The sequence below is a fragment of the Manacus candei genome, unplaced genomic scaffold (genome assembly GCF_025592945.1).
Source record: "Manacus candei isolate 608988 ecotype Guabito, Panama unplaced genomic scaffold, ASM2559294v1 h1tg000008l, whole genome shotgun sequence".
In the NCBI taxonomy this organism is placed as follows: domain Eukaryota; kingdom Metazoa; phylum Chordata; class Aves; order Passeriformes; family Pipridae; genus Manacus; species Manacus candei.
In genome coordinates, this window is record NW_026138056.1 from 6274623 (window position 1) to 6288707 (window position 14085).

Genomic DNA, 14085 nt, shown 5'->3' on the forward strand with positions numbered 1-14085 from the left:
CCCCCAAGGAAAGACTAAATTATAAGACATTTTAAACATGTCACTAACACAAAAACTCTTACACATCACACCATCACCATCATTCTAGATCATACACCAAGCACGGGAGAGTGGATTGGGGAAAGGAAGAAAGATGCCTGCATAGGCAAAATAATGTGGTTTTTCAAGCATCATTTATGAAAATAACCGAACTCTTTCCTAAAAAAATTCAGTCTGAGCTACGTATCTAGTAAGTAAAGATGAAGTTTAGAAAAACCATAGAAAAGAGAAGACAAGAGAGACATGACAGCCAACTTTAACAGGTCTCACTTGTAACAGTGTGTCATCTAAGAACGAACACATTAAAGAGAGGCACAGTTTGAAAGACCAAAGACTGAGACTCACTCAGTACAGAAGGCTCCATTATTTCTGTTTTGCACTGAGTCTATTGTGACTTTCTGCCTTGTAACCAATTGCAACAGCAGAAGCAAATTAGAGCAGGTGATTTCATGCACAGATGTTATTTTGTAAAGCTGCTGGGCGGAATGGAGGACATGGAGTTTTTCTGCAACAAGCATTATGCAAGACCACACGTGAAGCACAGTGGGTGTCCCCAGGTCACTCCATTTTGGCACAAACAGACACCCTCTGAATATCTGGGTGTTACACTGAAAATAATCCCGAGAAGTCAGTAATCAAAGGATGGAGGCAGAGTGGGGACTCTCACTCAGCTAGCAGTACCTGCTCTATCACAACTACCCAAAAGCAAGGCTGAGAGAACAGCAGTACCTCATCATCACAGACCTTCAGCCCAAAAGATCTGGACATGTTTAAGAACCTGACAGTACTTGAAGAAATGAGGCACATCAGGTTTAGACAAAAATTATCCTGTAACAAACACAGCTCCATTTTGGAAAGTAATGAACTATAAGAGGAAAGAATAAAAACTACCATCTGTGGTCTAAGTATGTCAAAACACTTCAGAAACCATGAGTGGTACTCATATAACTGCTGAGACTTTTCAATAAGATGAGAAGTCTGAGTTAGAAGTTATTCACCAAGACTATACAGGGTCTGTGTCACATCTAAGTTCTGTATCTATTGCACTTTTTCCAACATAGTGAAAGGCTTAATACAAATCACTGCTTTCACTTGAACATTTCTTAGACTGAAATGCTGCCATACAGTCAAGTGTCAAAATGACATCAGAGGCCATCTGTTTCATTTAACAAGCAGTAGCCAGGTACAAAAACAGTGCCCTTTCCTTTCTTTAATAAGGCAACATGGCCATGAAAGGAGAAGGAATAGGGAAGTACTTCATGTAGACAGGCAAAGCAAGTCACGAGTAATCACACAAACACAGCGTTAAGTAACTCCCTTGTGAGTCACACACTCTTCATAGCTGGCAAGAATTAAAGCCTCAAGAAGGGACTTAACAAAATTTTTTTGGATAAGGAGAATAAAATACAAACTGTTTAGCAGCATTCAGCTCCTAAACCTCAGATTACTTTACAGCATATGTGATCCTATCAGAATGTTAGAAAATTTACTTCAAAGGAGAGTATGCAACCATACAACTGAAGCTGTAGAGGAGCAAGCTGTACATTCAAAAATAATGTCAGCATCAAATCAGCTCTAAAAGTAACATAAACAGCTTTTGTGTGTTCTCTCATTTACCTGTAGGTGGATAAAGTCTGCCGCAATCACAGCACCATCCCAAGTATTTCAAGTTGTGCTCTGAGAGTCCATACCAGCTCAGAAGGAGCGATACACTAATACACAAAACTACTTAGCTGTCGACAATCAGTGAGCTTTAGACCACATCCATGTTTGAGTGGACTCTTGGAGGAGCCTGCTCACATTTAGAATATGCAGCTGTATCCAGGTTATTCCCTATTATTGAGCGTATTCCAGGTCTTCAATAATCCATCCAGTGAGCAGAGGGCCAGCCTTAAAACAAATAATTAAATAATACCCTAAACATTTTAGAAATACCAGAAACAAGGTTCCCAATCCTATTGTGATAAAGGCTTATATAATTGCATGAAGATAAAATCTCCAAATATGTGGTAGCACGTGCTTTCCAGTTTGGTTCGCTTCAGGGGAAACAGTACTACAGCCCCTAGCCTACAAATTCTGTAGAGCTCCATCAGGAGGCAATTCGCACACTGTTTCCAACAGACATCTTGGGAAAAACAAAAATTGGACTCCTGGGGGTTGTGTGAGTGTGTGTTAAGTGCTTTGCTCTGGAGAGAGCACACCTGAAAAGGGAAAAGTCCCGGCCCCGTGACACTGCCCCTGCAATGGCTACACCGTCACACTGCCTATTTTGACATAACATCCTACTTCCCTGGTGAGGGGTGACGTGACAATTTACATCATACTGTTTGTTCCACAGCAAGCTAAAGCAGGCAATCTAGGAGAAAAGCCTCAGCACATATCTTTGTTAGAGTAACAAACATAGCCTTATACAGAGGTTACACAAACTATGCCACATGCGACTCCCATGCTCATTCCTATCTTTCAGGGATATCGCAACAAGCCCTGCCACAGACCTTTCCCCAGCTGAATCAATTGTCATGGAAGCAGTTTCAAAGCAGTGCACTGTATTATGATCACAACCACACATATGAGGCATTCTTGGAAATAACTGGCCAGGTAACGAGCTGTTTAATTGCTTTACATCACAACTTTCTCAAGGAACAAGCAGAAGGTCTGGGCTCCGCATCAAAAGGCAGATGGGCACTGTAATCAGGCCTGACTTCTACAGGAGGATCTTGACTAACCAGTCACCTCCACTGCAACTACTACTGCCCACCCTGAGAATAATTTCTCATTCTTCAAAGTCCTTGGGAATGTGCTGGTCCACTGTTTAGAATTCCCTATTTTTACCACCTGTGAATCCTGCTCCTGGTTCCCATGGTCTTGTCACCACAAAGTAATCCAGTATCTCCAGTAATAGTACTCAAGCCCAGTACACTAGTCTCCCACTCCATGGTTTAATCCCACTGCCTTCCAGGCTCAGTCCCTCTCTATTAGCTTCTTCATTCCCCTCTCCTGCAGTCCAGTTCCTCCACCATCAGGATTATACCTCATCTATCTCACAATCTCCTCCTCACCAAGCCTTTGTTGACTTCCTAGACCTGTGCAATTCCAGTTTCCCCATTCCTGTTCTCTGTACCCAGTGTCTCATCTAACCTCACCTCTTGGCTGCTCACTGTTTCCCAGGTTTCCCTTGCCATGTTTTGTTTCTCCCACACTCAGTTCTAATTAAGAGTTCTGAAAATTATGGGCCACACATAAGCAAGGAAATCTGGGCTGTCTTTTCCAGCCAAATTTACAAATTCTAAACTACAAATAGCATTAAAAAGGTTTGCCTCATTGCCCAAATATTTGTTATTACAGAAAAGAGATATTTTTTTCCTGCTAGATGAATTCTCAGAAACAGTTTGAAGAATTTGGTTAGTGCTTTTTTGTTTGAATTTTTAAACACCAGCCTCTGAAACCCAGCTTTTCAACCCAGATGTGGTAACTTGATAAAAGCTGAACAACTGAGAGCTGAACTGAATGTTACCAACTGTCCTGCTAACACAGCAAACCCTCCTATACTTTTGAAAAACACCACACTGTGCAACATATATAATACCCACTATTGCTTAGACTGGCCTTAGAATTATTCCTGATGTGACAACCCCTGCCCCTTCTCTCCTGTCCACCTCTCCAAATTCCCACTTGTACCAGCACTAATGCCTGTAAAACAAAACAGAAAGTTTTGCTTTTACCACTTAAGAGAGGAAGGCAGGAAAATACAACAAAAGATGTGCAGTTTACTTTCTTAACAATCACTATAAGCATAGTAACACCACAGGTTTTGTTTGCCCTTGGGACTGTATACAAGTTTTTTTTACAAGTCATGTTTTCTGACAAGTCTTTTGAAGAGTTGTCTAATCCCTAGTCAATAAAGGTCTGCAGCAAGTGGAATAGCAATTGATGATTTAGCAAATTAAGACTAATATTTATACTTTAATCAGTTCCTGGGCTGAGTTTATTTAATGATACATTCCCCCCATCAGAGATTTCAACTACAGCATCATCCAGCACCAACATACAGCCAACCTGAGAACAGCTGTCAATTCAGTGGACTCACTGAAAAAAACCAAAACATCCTAAACCTGACTGTTAAGTTGAATTTACTAAAAATGCTATTAAAAGAGCAAGTGCTATTCATCAGAGTGAAAAAAAAATCAAAATGAAGCAGAAGAGAAACCAGTGGATTTAGTATAAAATATTTTACTGGAGTTTTAAGTTTCTGCTATTCTTTCAAGAGAATCTACAGACTACCTGTGACAGAGCAAACAACAGAGAATGGAATCCAGTTTCCCAGAGGCTAGAGCTCTATGCATTCAGTTCCATCACCCAGTCAAAAAGCCTAGTTTTGAGTTTTGTGAGGTTTTTTTAAGAGTGCACTAGCTAACACATACTAAAATGCTAGAAATAACAAAGGTAAACAGCAATTATTACAGACTCTTTGCTTTGGATTTAACATTGGTAACAAATGTGGGACACACCCACACACCAGAAATGTGTAAAATAATGCACTGGCATTTCTGTGACAGCAGTAATTCACCTGGAAATGCAACAGCAGCAGTAACACACATGAGGCTCCTGCCAGCAGGTAGAGTTCGAGCTCTGTAAAAATCCTGGGAACACACTCAGCTGACATGTACAGGCAGACGCTGCCGCATTTACCGTCATCTTTCTTACCCTGCCAATTACAAAGACACCAGAACCCACGTGCCTCCCACGGACATCGCTTATCTGGTGTCTGCTGCTTAGTCCCTTCAGAAGCCACTCGCCACCACCCACCACCACAGAGTCCATATGGACGAAGCCCTGCCACTCTTTGTCATAAACCTGCTCAATATATGGAGGGAATGGCAGAGCGCACATGCTGCACCGAGTACTGCACGCTGAATCCAGACAGTGCTGCTTTTTTATCCACTACTGAGATATTATCTCTCAGCTTGGATATAGAAAAATCAATTAGAAGTACCATGCTTCTTCACTGAATTGGTTGAACTGTGATCATTATTTTATTCATAGAATTTTCTAACAGCATTAAGTAAATTTTACAGAAGTCACTTCATAATCCTTTAACTGGAAGGTCAGCACAAACTATCTAGTTTATCTTACCAAAGGCAAAGAATATTCAATTCTAAGGCTTTATCATTCCCAGAAGTAAGCAGGTTTTGAAAGTACATTAGTGGCACACAAACCTTTAGGGTTAAAACTGTGAAAATTAAGTTCCTTAGCTTTACATTGAATTTTTGACACCATGTATTGAACACAGATGAGGAGATCTATCAATTACAGGCTCTCACTCAAACTGACAACTCTGCAACATAAGGAGAAACTAAGAACAGCTTTGCTTGGATCTCTTCAAGTGATACATGACACAGATGACCAGTTTCCATTCTTTTTCATGTTTAAAACCCTGCATGTTCAAATGTAACAGGCAAGTCATATGCAACTTTTAGAGAATATTAAACAGAACTACAGTGGTTGAGACAAAATTCATTCTGAAGTAAAAGAAAGGGAAAGTAAAGAAAGACTTTGATCTAGAAAAGTTGGTTATATAACTTCTCTGATTATTTTTCCTGATTATTTAATAACCATGTCTATCTGCTGATTATTTTCAGTGATTATTTGATAACTATGTCTATCTGCATCACTTTTTTGGCTTAAAAGTCCAAGCTAACATCAATGGCTATTGACCTAGAAACCAAAGCAAAAGGAAAGACTCCTCCTTCTGCTTTCACTGGTTGTTTTATTAGGCCCATTTTGAGTAAAATCAAGTGTAGGTTGAGTTGCACGCAAATGTTTTCCCAACTTAACTATAATGGATAGGAGAATATTGTTTCTGTGCTCCCAGTACAGCAGTTTTTAGCAAACCCTTATTGCAAATGCAGTTTTACCTACCCAAGGATTTTTTTTTCTGATGCAGCTTGTTTCACTTGGAGATCTGTTTTGAGACAAGCCAACAAAATAATTGTTTTGTTGATTCTTGTTATGTCTACAGCAGTGGAACCTGCTGCAATAGATGTCGATGTCTGTCAAACTCATGCTATATGGAAAAGAATTTTTTCTTTTTATTTTTAGCATGGTTTCTGCACAAGAAGGAGGACTATATCATCTCCTCTTTTCAGACATATTCCCATCAATGCCAGTGACAACTTTTCATCAACATCACATGATGTTGCCTTTCAGCAAATTTCTGAAGTTTTACTTATTTTTTTCAGTACCATATGTAGAGATGGGATTAACAAGTTCTGTGTTCCGATTCTGTCTGCCTCTGATTCACTCAATACCCAAGGGGAAAGTCAATTTAAATATTTACAAGCTCAGCAGATTATTAATTATGATTAACATCATCACCTCCAGGGCTGAGATGTTGCAAAATGCCATGCATGTGAACACAGAAAGCATTCATAAATACATCCAATGCAAGGTGTGGCATCTTGGGACAGCTGCTGGTCTCTTCAGAGAATGGTTGGGAAACAGGAATCTGTCATCCATCATTCATTAAAATGGCAATTACTGAAACAGCAGCAGGACCCACAAGTTCACAGTATTTGTCTTCTATGCCAATTTACCTAGCCAAACACCCTTACAAGAAAACTTACATAAAACACCAGCCCTCTAGAAAAATGTATAAACATCCTTAGAATTTAAAATTAAATTCACATATGTTTTCTGAAACAGATTTCATTCAGTTCAGTTTGAAGCACCTACTGTAGTAATTTTCAGCAATCCTATGTCTTGAGAGTATCATAAACCCCCTCCCCCATAGCTTAATAAATACACACTGATTGAAGTTTCCAACTTACTTGCAAAATATAATAAAATCGAACTGAATAATAACATAAACAAGACACTAAAACTATGTATGCTTCAGATAGATGGAGAAAAAGTTCAGTATTTGATAGCACAGGACCAAATAAGTTCTAACTGCCATTCCCAAATCTGTGGTGTAGCCTTGTCTAAACATAAGTCACGTTACTTTAATTAAAATTAGAGTAGGTAGTTTAATGGTAGTTCAATGGGAGCCCCAGCATATGTAAAGAAAAAGACAGCCATTGTCCAATCCCTCCCCAAAAAAAAGGTAAACTGCCTCCACTGGTACAAGGCAATTTTAAAAGTGGTGAAATCCTTGCACTTAAGTTCTAGAACACACCAACTGCAATTACCCATTGAAAATATCCATTTACAGCTGACTGTTCTAATCATACTCACTAACTGCAAACCTCTGCGACACACGTTTGTGTATCTTTTGGATGTCTTCAAAGTTTGATGAAGCAACATATTAAAAACTTACGTACTAAAGCATTTATAAAGAAGAAGTAACCAAAAGAAGACAACAGAAAACCGCAAGCAAGCTTGATCATAAAACAAAATATCATAAAACTGCAGCACACAAAAGGAGTGATGCAGATAAAACTGATGCAACTTTTCCACTGCTTTTTGGTAGAGCATACCAATTTTGGCACATTCAAAGATACATTTGTGAAGGACATGGCCAGAAAATTAGTTCTTAATTATTGTTGTGGAGGAACTTACATTTAAATCTACATCTTAGTATATCAGTCACATTAATTTACTGAACCATGCAGCCAGCAAAGTAAGAATTCTGCATATTCATCACTTCCTCTTTCAGCTGGAAAGTTGCATTTCATTTCCCCCAACAATGTTTAAAACCCTTTTCAAAATATGACTGCTAAAAACACACCTGCTCACCACTGGTACACACTGTATAAATTTTAGAGAACTGCAACCCCAAATTTCAGGATTATAACTTCAGAAGCATGACCTGTGAAAGATCTCTGCGTCTAAGATTAGCTTGCAAGTGGCCAGCACAAAGAGAACTTACAGAATTTGTAAAGATTAAAACATCTAAAGAACAAGAAAAGCTACAACCAGTAGATTGAAATAATCCAATGAGTTTCTGGGTAAATCTGTTCAATCACTTGCTGTTTCCCCCCCCCAAGCTCTTACAGTTTTAGTCCATTCAATCAATTAAAAATATCCCATAAAATATGAAAAGTTCTTTAGGCTACCTTAAAAGAACAGCATTTCCTTTGAAGCCACCACAATTGAAAATTAAAAGAGGAGATGAAACTTTTCTTTGAATCCAATTTGTAAAAAAAAAAAAGGTATTTTAGGTTTTGTACAGATTAGAATTATGCTTTTATATAGCATTTGGTTCACAATATTAAAACCTACTGGAGTTACAGAATTACAAATATAGTAAAATATCTGCCAACTTAATTATCTTTCATCAATAGTTATACACTAAATTAACAGACTCAGTATTAAGTATGCGAAAGCAGTATAATCAATAATAATTGATTATTATGGACTTCCATAGTAATATGATAGAAAACCACTACTAATCCCATGAAATTAGAGTTTAATTCCTGGCATGTTTAGCATTACAATTTACATTTAGCATTCAATGTAATTTATGTTAATAAAAATCAGTGAAAATTTATTTTCATGCTAACATCCAAAAAAATCCTGCACCTTGACTGGTGATGCTCACATTTAAAAAACTTAACTGGGCAGGTTAGAAATGTTAAAGTAGCAACAAGCCTCGTTACCAGGGTAAGTTAAATGTTAAACTTAACAAAAGTCATTAGAGGATAAACATTAAAATTACAGCTTCAAACTCTTAGGTGTAACTCCTATTTTACAAAGTTAGGTATGGTTTTAAAGAGAAGTGATATTCTCGCAGAATTCTTACTAAATGTTTTGTGAAAAAGAGAAGCTGCAGTTTTTGTCAGCTGTGATAGATCTTTTTCCAAAAGTGTCAAGTTAACAGTATTATCATCATATATTGTGTTTTTAAAAAACATGTATCCAACTCAAGCTTCGGTAGTACCAGAGATAGATGTTCAGTCCCAAGAGCTCCTTTCTGCCAGATGTCTTGTCCTCTACCACAAAGATCATTTACTTGTAATACAAAAAGCCCAGGCACCTTGCTGAACTGTAAAGCAGGAAGCAAACTTCATGAGCTGCCTTAACCCAGATCACAGAAACACATGAAATTTTCATTCTACAGAGGATAAAAATGAAACAAAAATACATTTTATCTATACATAACTATGAATTGACTTGAGTGGAGAGTTATTCACTGCTAACAAACGTACAAAATAACCAATCCAAAACTAAATTTGTTTTCCTTAAAATAATTTTCGGCTTGGTCCAAACCTGCATTTTGATTTGGAATGTCAAACCTTAGCACTGAGCACTCGCTCCTCACTCTTCCTCTACAGCAACCATCTGGCTGTTCCCACCTCACGCAAACAGCCATCACTCATCCCTTTCTTTCCTTGTGTGCCTCCAGAGACCAGAATAGCCAGTCTAAAAAAGCTCTGTTTCTTGTGGGCAAGAAGGAGAATAAAGAAGGCAGCATGGCAATGAGAAATCTGCACCTACGGGTTCAGAAGCTGCTGCCCCTTCCACTGTACTGCAGTAGAGGGCAGGAACTACTCCCACAAAAAAGCTTAGCCCCCAGCAGACAAAATAGTGCATCTCTGCACCTTTAGGTAAGGTCTTCCCCAGCACTGTGCTCTGTGTTGGTCTGTAGCTGGCAAGAATCCTTAAGCCATTCCCTGCTTCCTCCAGGGAAGGCAGTAGCCTGGATGGAAGCAAGCCACAGACTGTCTACAAGATCATAACATAAATTAGTGTGTAACACCAAGGATCATAAAGCTTCTTTTAAAGAAATGTCAAAGTTACATCGATTGCTTGAGGTTTATATTTCTATGTATCTTCCTTAAAATAAATGGACAGATGGCAAACTATTAACAATTAAGGGCACACCAATACAGATGAAGTGACACACTTCAATTATTATATCAGAATAATTGCATCATTTTATTCTGCACACAGAACACAACACTAGATTTGATTATTTAAAATATAACATTTCTCTAATAATTTTTTTTAACTGGGCTAAATATCACATTAATATTGATACACATTAACATTTCACTATACTTACTCGGATCTACATTATTATTGTTGTTTTAGCATCTGATGAGCACTTCTTCTTTATTTATTACTTTATTGTTATAAAACTTGTGTTTATTAAATAATTAGTTGCTATTTTTCAGTCTGGATGTTATGCCAAGCCACTTCTGGAAGAAACTGGGACATCTTCATTATCTGTACTTTTGTTTACTTAGTATCGCAGGAGCTAGACAAGACAAAAATACCAGATCATGTTCTCTATTAAAACACATCTTATTTAATTACCAAAGGAAATACTACCTGTAGGTACTGAACTGATCACTCTAAACACTGCAATCTCATGTTTTCGAATTTGCAGATCTCAGTCTCCCATGCATACTTGGAATTCATCATTAGGCAAGGAAAAGAGATGCCTACTGCTTTTTTAATGCACAAGTAATAATAAACAACACTACAGACTCCAGTTATTTTTCCCAAATATTTTCGGTCAAACATATTTTGTTTAGGTATTAACTTTCATATTTACTTTCTTACTATCCACTAGAACCACTGTACTCCGTATTTATCTTTTTCACAAATTCTTCCCTACTAGTGTCACAGCACTTTATTGATGAAATCTAAATAAAACACTTTTTCCTAGCACATTATCTTCCAGTAACAGGACAGAAAAAACTAGCAGCTCTTTGGATATATTAGAGCTGAGGGTTGCACGAGCTGACTAACTGGATCACCACTCCTTACCTGGGTAATATCATATACATCCTTCCACATCCCACTTCCCAGCACCTGCTCCAAGTAAGCACTCATCCTCCAATTTCTACTGCAGCCTAAAGAAAAGCAGGGAGCACTGGACCCCTGCTGCTATTCAGTTTCAGAGACTTGCTGTTGCTGCCACCATCAAAATATTTTTCAGTCTACTGTATGTCCACAGCTTTACCCGAGTTTGTATTCCCTGATGTCAAACCCAAAAGGTGAGGGATGGTTGGGATGGGAAGGATAAGTATGAACAGGAAAGATGTCATACCGTTCCTTTCTCTAAACTCAACCTGCATCCTTACCCTTCTGGCTCTGGCCATGGCAGGCAGAGGATGCACATCATTTGGACAGCAGTCACCCCTCAAGACCACCATGTCTGGGGATGCAGCCTAAGTACAAGCCTCCCACTCCATAAGGTACTTCCAGCCCAACTACGGGACTGTTTGATGTACTTTTAATTTTTTTTTTGACCAACAATTTGAAAATTATGGTCCATGAGGCTCTGGGGAACAGTAGAAAGAGATGAATTCTTTAGGTGAAAATCTGAAGCTGGCACATGGCAAACCATGTCTAGTTTTAAGGGTAGTGAATCATTCACTGATTCAACATAATCAGACACATTAGTTCAGAGAAAAGCTTAGTAATTTTGCTATACTATATTATAACAAACTGAAGGTAAATGTCATACTATATTTTGGCATTTTGAGGCCAGCTGCATGACACCGAACTTTACAGAAGGAAAATAGATTTGCATTTGTTGCTATTTATTGCTGAACAGCAGCATCTTCCATGTTAGTCTAAAAACAGCCTGTAAGAAACAGTAATGTTTCCTTAGAAAATATGCAAATCTTTTCTGTAAGAAAATACAGCTAAAACACATTAGGGAAATGTGCCTAAAGGGTACAGCAGAGATCAAACCCCAAAGCTCACACACATCAGCTCTGCTTTAGGCACACCTGCAGAATCAAGCCGTGCAGCTCTGAAGCAAGAATGCAGTTACTGCAGTTCCAGGACAATATATTCTGGCATAGACATGCACATACAGAAATGGAAATAAGCTTCCCTATAGAAAAAGAACTTTGTTCCCTGCATAACTACAATCACACCAGGGATTTTACAGTGAAATCCTTCCTTTGGGGAAAAAAACCCCACCAAACCAAATCACAAAATCTACCCTTCCACCCCTGAACACACCGTAACTAGGACTGAACGATGCCAAAGTTGCACCTGGAGTATTAAAATTTGGAGGCAGCTATTCCTATCTTCCATTTCAGATGTGGGAAGACTACAGAATACAACTTATTTTCTCTAAGACAGAAAAAAAGATCCCTAGAACAGAGAATGTAAGGTTCCCTGCTTCTCTGTAACAGACACTCCATTTTTTATATAATTACCTGGAACACTACAGCAAGGGGGTTAATAAATTTCAAACACTCAGAAGTACTAAACAGTCAAAACTACAACAGTTTGGAAGGGCCCTTTTTTTATTTCTCAGTAGAAAAGAGCCCCCCCAAAGCATATGTCACACACACTGTATGGACTTTACACAGTCCCCAACGAAATGAGCTGAAGAAGTCACGCGACATCATTCACCATGAGCTGTGTGCAACACCTCAGAGGACATCAAAACCCAAATCTAAGGGATCTAAGGGATCACTCCTTTAAGCTCATTAATACATTTACATCCATTACATCCATTAAATCCAACAGAGCCTCAGCATCACCCTGAACGGGTGCATTATGGCAATGCTGAACTCTCATGGTAAGCGCTTCAAGCCTTTTCCAGGTGAGAAACACGTTTAGGAATGCAATTAGGGTTGTTCTGCTGTGCTGGAACAAGGGACCTGCACAAATCCATCTGGCTTATGCAACTGGCAAAAAGACCTTAGCCTGTTTTATTAATTATTATTTCCCGTTAAGGATGATCATTAACCTCAGAGGCGATGGGGTGGGGGAATCCAAACCACACCGGTCTCATGAACAGACACCTTCAATGTGTATTGCTGATGTTTTCTTTGTTGCTCATTTTAACATACATAAGCACTTAAAAGTAAGACCTCATCAGTGGGTCATGTATTTGCTCATACATCACACACTGACATGTCCCTGGAAGTGTTCAAAGGCCAGGTTGGATGGAGCAACCTAGTCCAGTGGAAGGTTTCCCGGCCCATGGCAGGGGCCTTGGAACGAGATAATCTTTAGGGTCCCTTCCAACCCAAGGCATTCCGTGATTCTATGATGTACAGTAACACATACACTTTCTAAACATTATCAGGTAGGGAACAGCATCCTTAGCAACTGTTAACCACACCAGATGTGTAAAAATGACAATAACAGCAAGTCTTCTGGTTTTTGAAACATGTGACCTTTAGGTGAAGGTAAATGAATAAAAAACCCTGATCTCTCCCTCCCCACCAAAAAAACCCCCCACCAACCCAAAACAACCCCGCGGGGAGCCAACCCACAGTCCAGCAGAGCTCTCATCCGAGACCGAGCTGTAGCGAACCCCGCACGATCCAAAGGGAGTAAACGCTTCAGGAAACAGGTCGCACAGGGCGCCTGTTCCCTTAGGGGCAGGAGGGACAACACGGAGAGAGGTAAGTGAACACGAAGAGGGAGAGAGGGGAGGGAGAAGGGAGAGAGGAAGGAAGCAGGGACGGAGGGAGGGAAAGAAGGGAGGGAGGGAGGACAGAGAGGCAGGGAGGAAGGAGGAGGAAGGGAGTAACAGGGAGACGGAGAAGTGGGTGGAGCCCTCCGCGGCCACGCCCCCCGCGCGCGGGCAGCCTGGCCCGGCCCCTCCCCCACCCGGGAGCCGCGCGCTGCGGGGAAGTGGCGGCTCGCGCCGCTCGTTGTCCCCCCCCTTCCTTTCCTCCGCCCCCGCCCGCCCGGATACGGAACGGCTCCCGCGCCCCCCACGGGGGTGTCGGGCCGGGCCGGCCGCCCCCTCGTCCCCGCACTGACCGTCGGGGGTCCCGCTCGCTGGCGCAGCGGCTCCGCCTCGGCCTCAGGCGCGGCGGGCACGCCCCGCCTCGCGCCCCATCCCGGCGCCGCCGCCGCCCGGCGCTCGCAGGCACGGCCGGGGAGCGGCGCGAGCTGCAGCCACCGCGCATGCACGCCGCCTCGCTCCGCGCGGCCAGGGGGGCGGGGCGGGAGGCGCTGGTCTCGCTGCGCGCGGAGTATGACGGGAATTGTAGTTCATCCCGGGGGCGCTGCCTGGGGGGTGCGAGGCGGCTGCGGCTGCCGCACTACAGCTCCCAGCGGCCCGCGCGCCGCGAGGGGGGAGCGACGGTGCCTCTCGTGCCCCCCTGGCTGTTGAAG

General features: G+C 40.9%; 1 protein-coding gene across 4 annotated transcripts in view; it reads right to left on the reverse strand.

Moving 5' to 3' along the window:
* RALBP1 (ralA binding protein 1) overlaps positions 1-13880 on the reverse strand; it is a 33586-nt gene extending 19706 nt beyond the window's left edge. The window contains exon 1 of one of the 4 annotated variants that reach the window (XM_051773476.1): positions 13729-13880. The gene's annotated coding sequence lies outside the window, so the exon portion shown is untranslated. Of the gene's footprint in view, positions 1-10042; positions 10200-13228; positions 13488-13728 lie in introns of those variants that run through there. The other 3 variants (XM_051773484.1, XM_051773502.1, XM_051773494.1) reach the window with 3 other exon arrangements.
* Between the last annotated feature and the right edge of the window lie 205 nt (positions 13881-14085).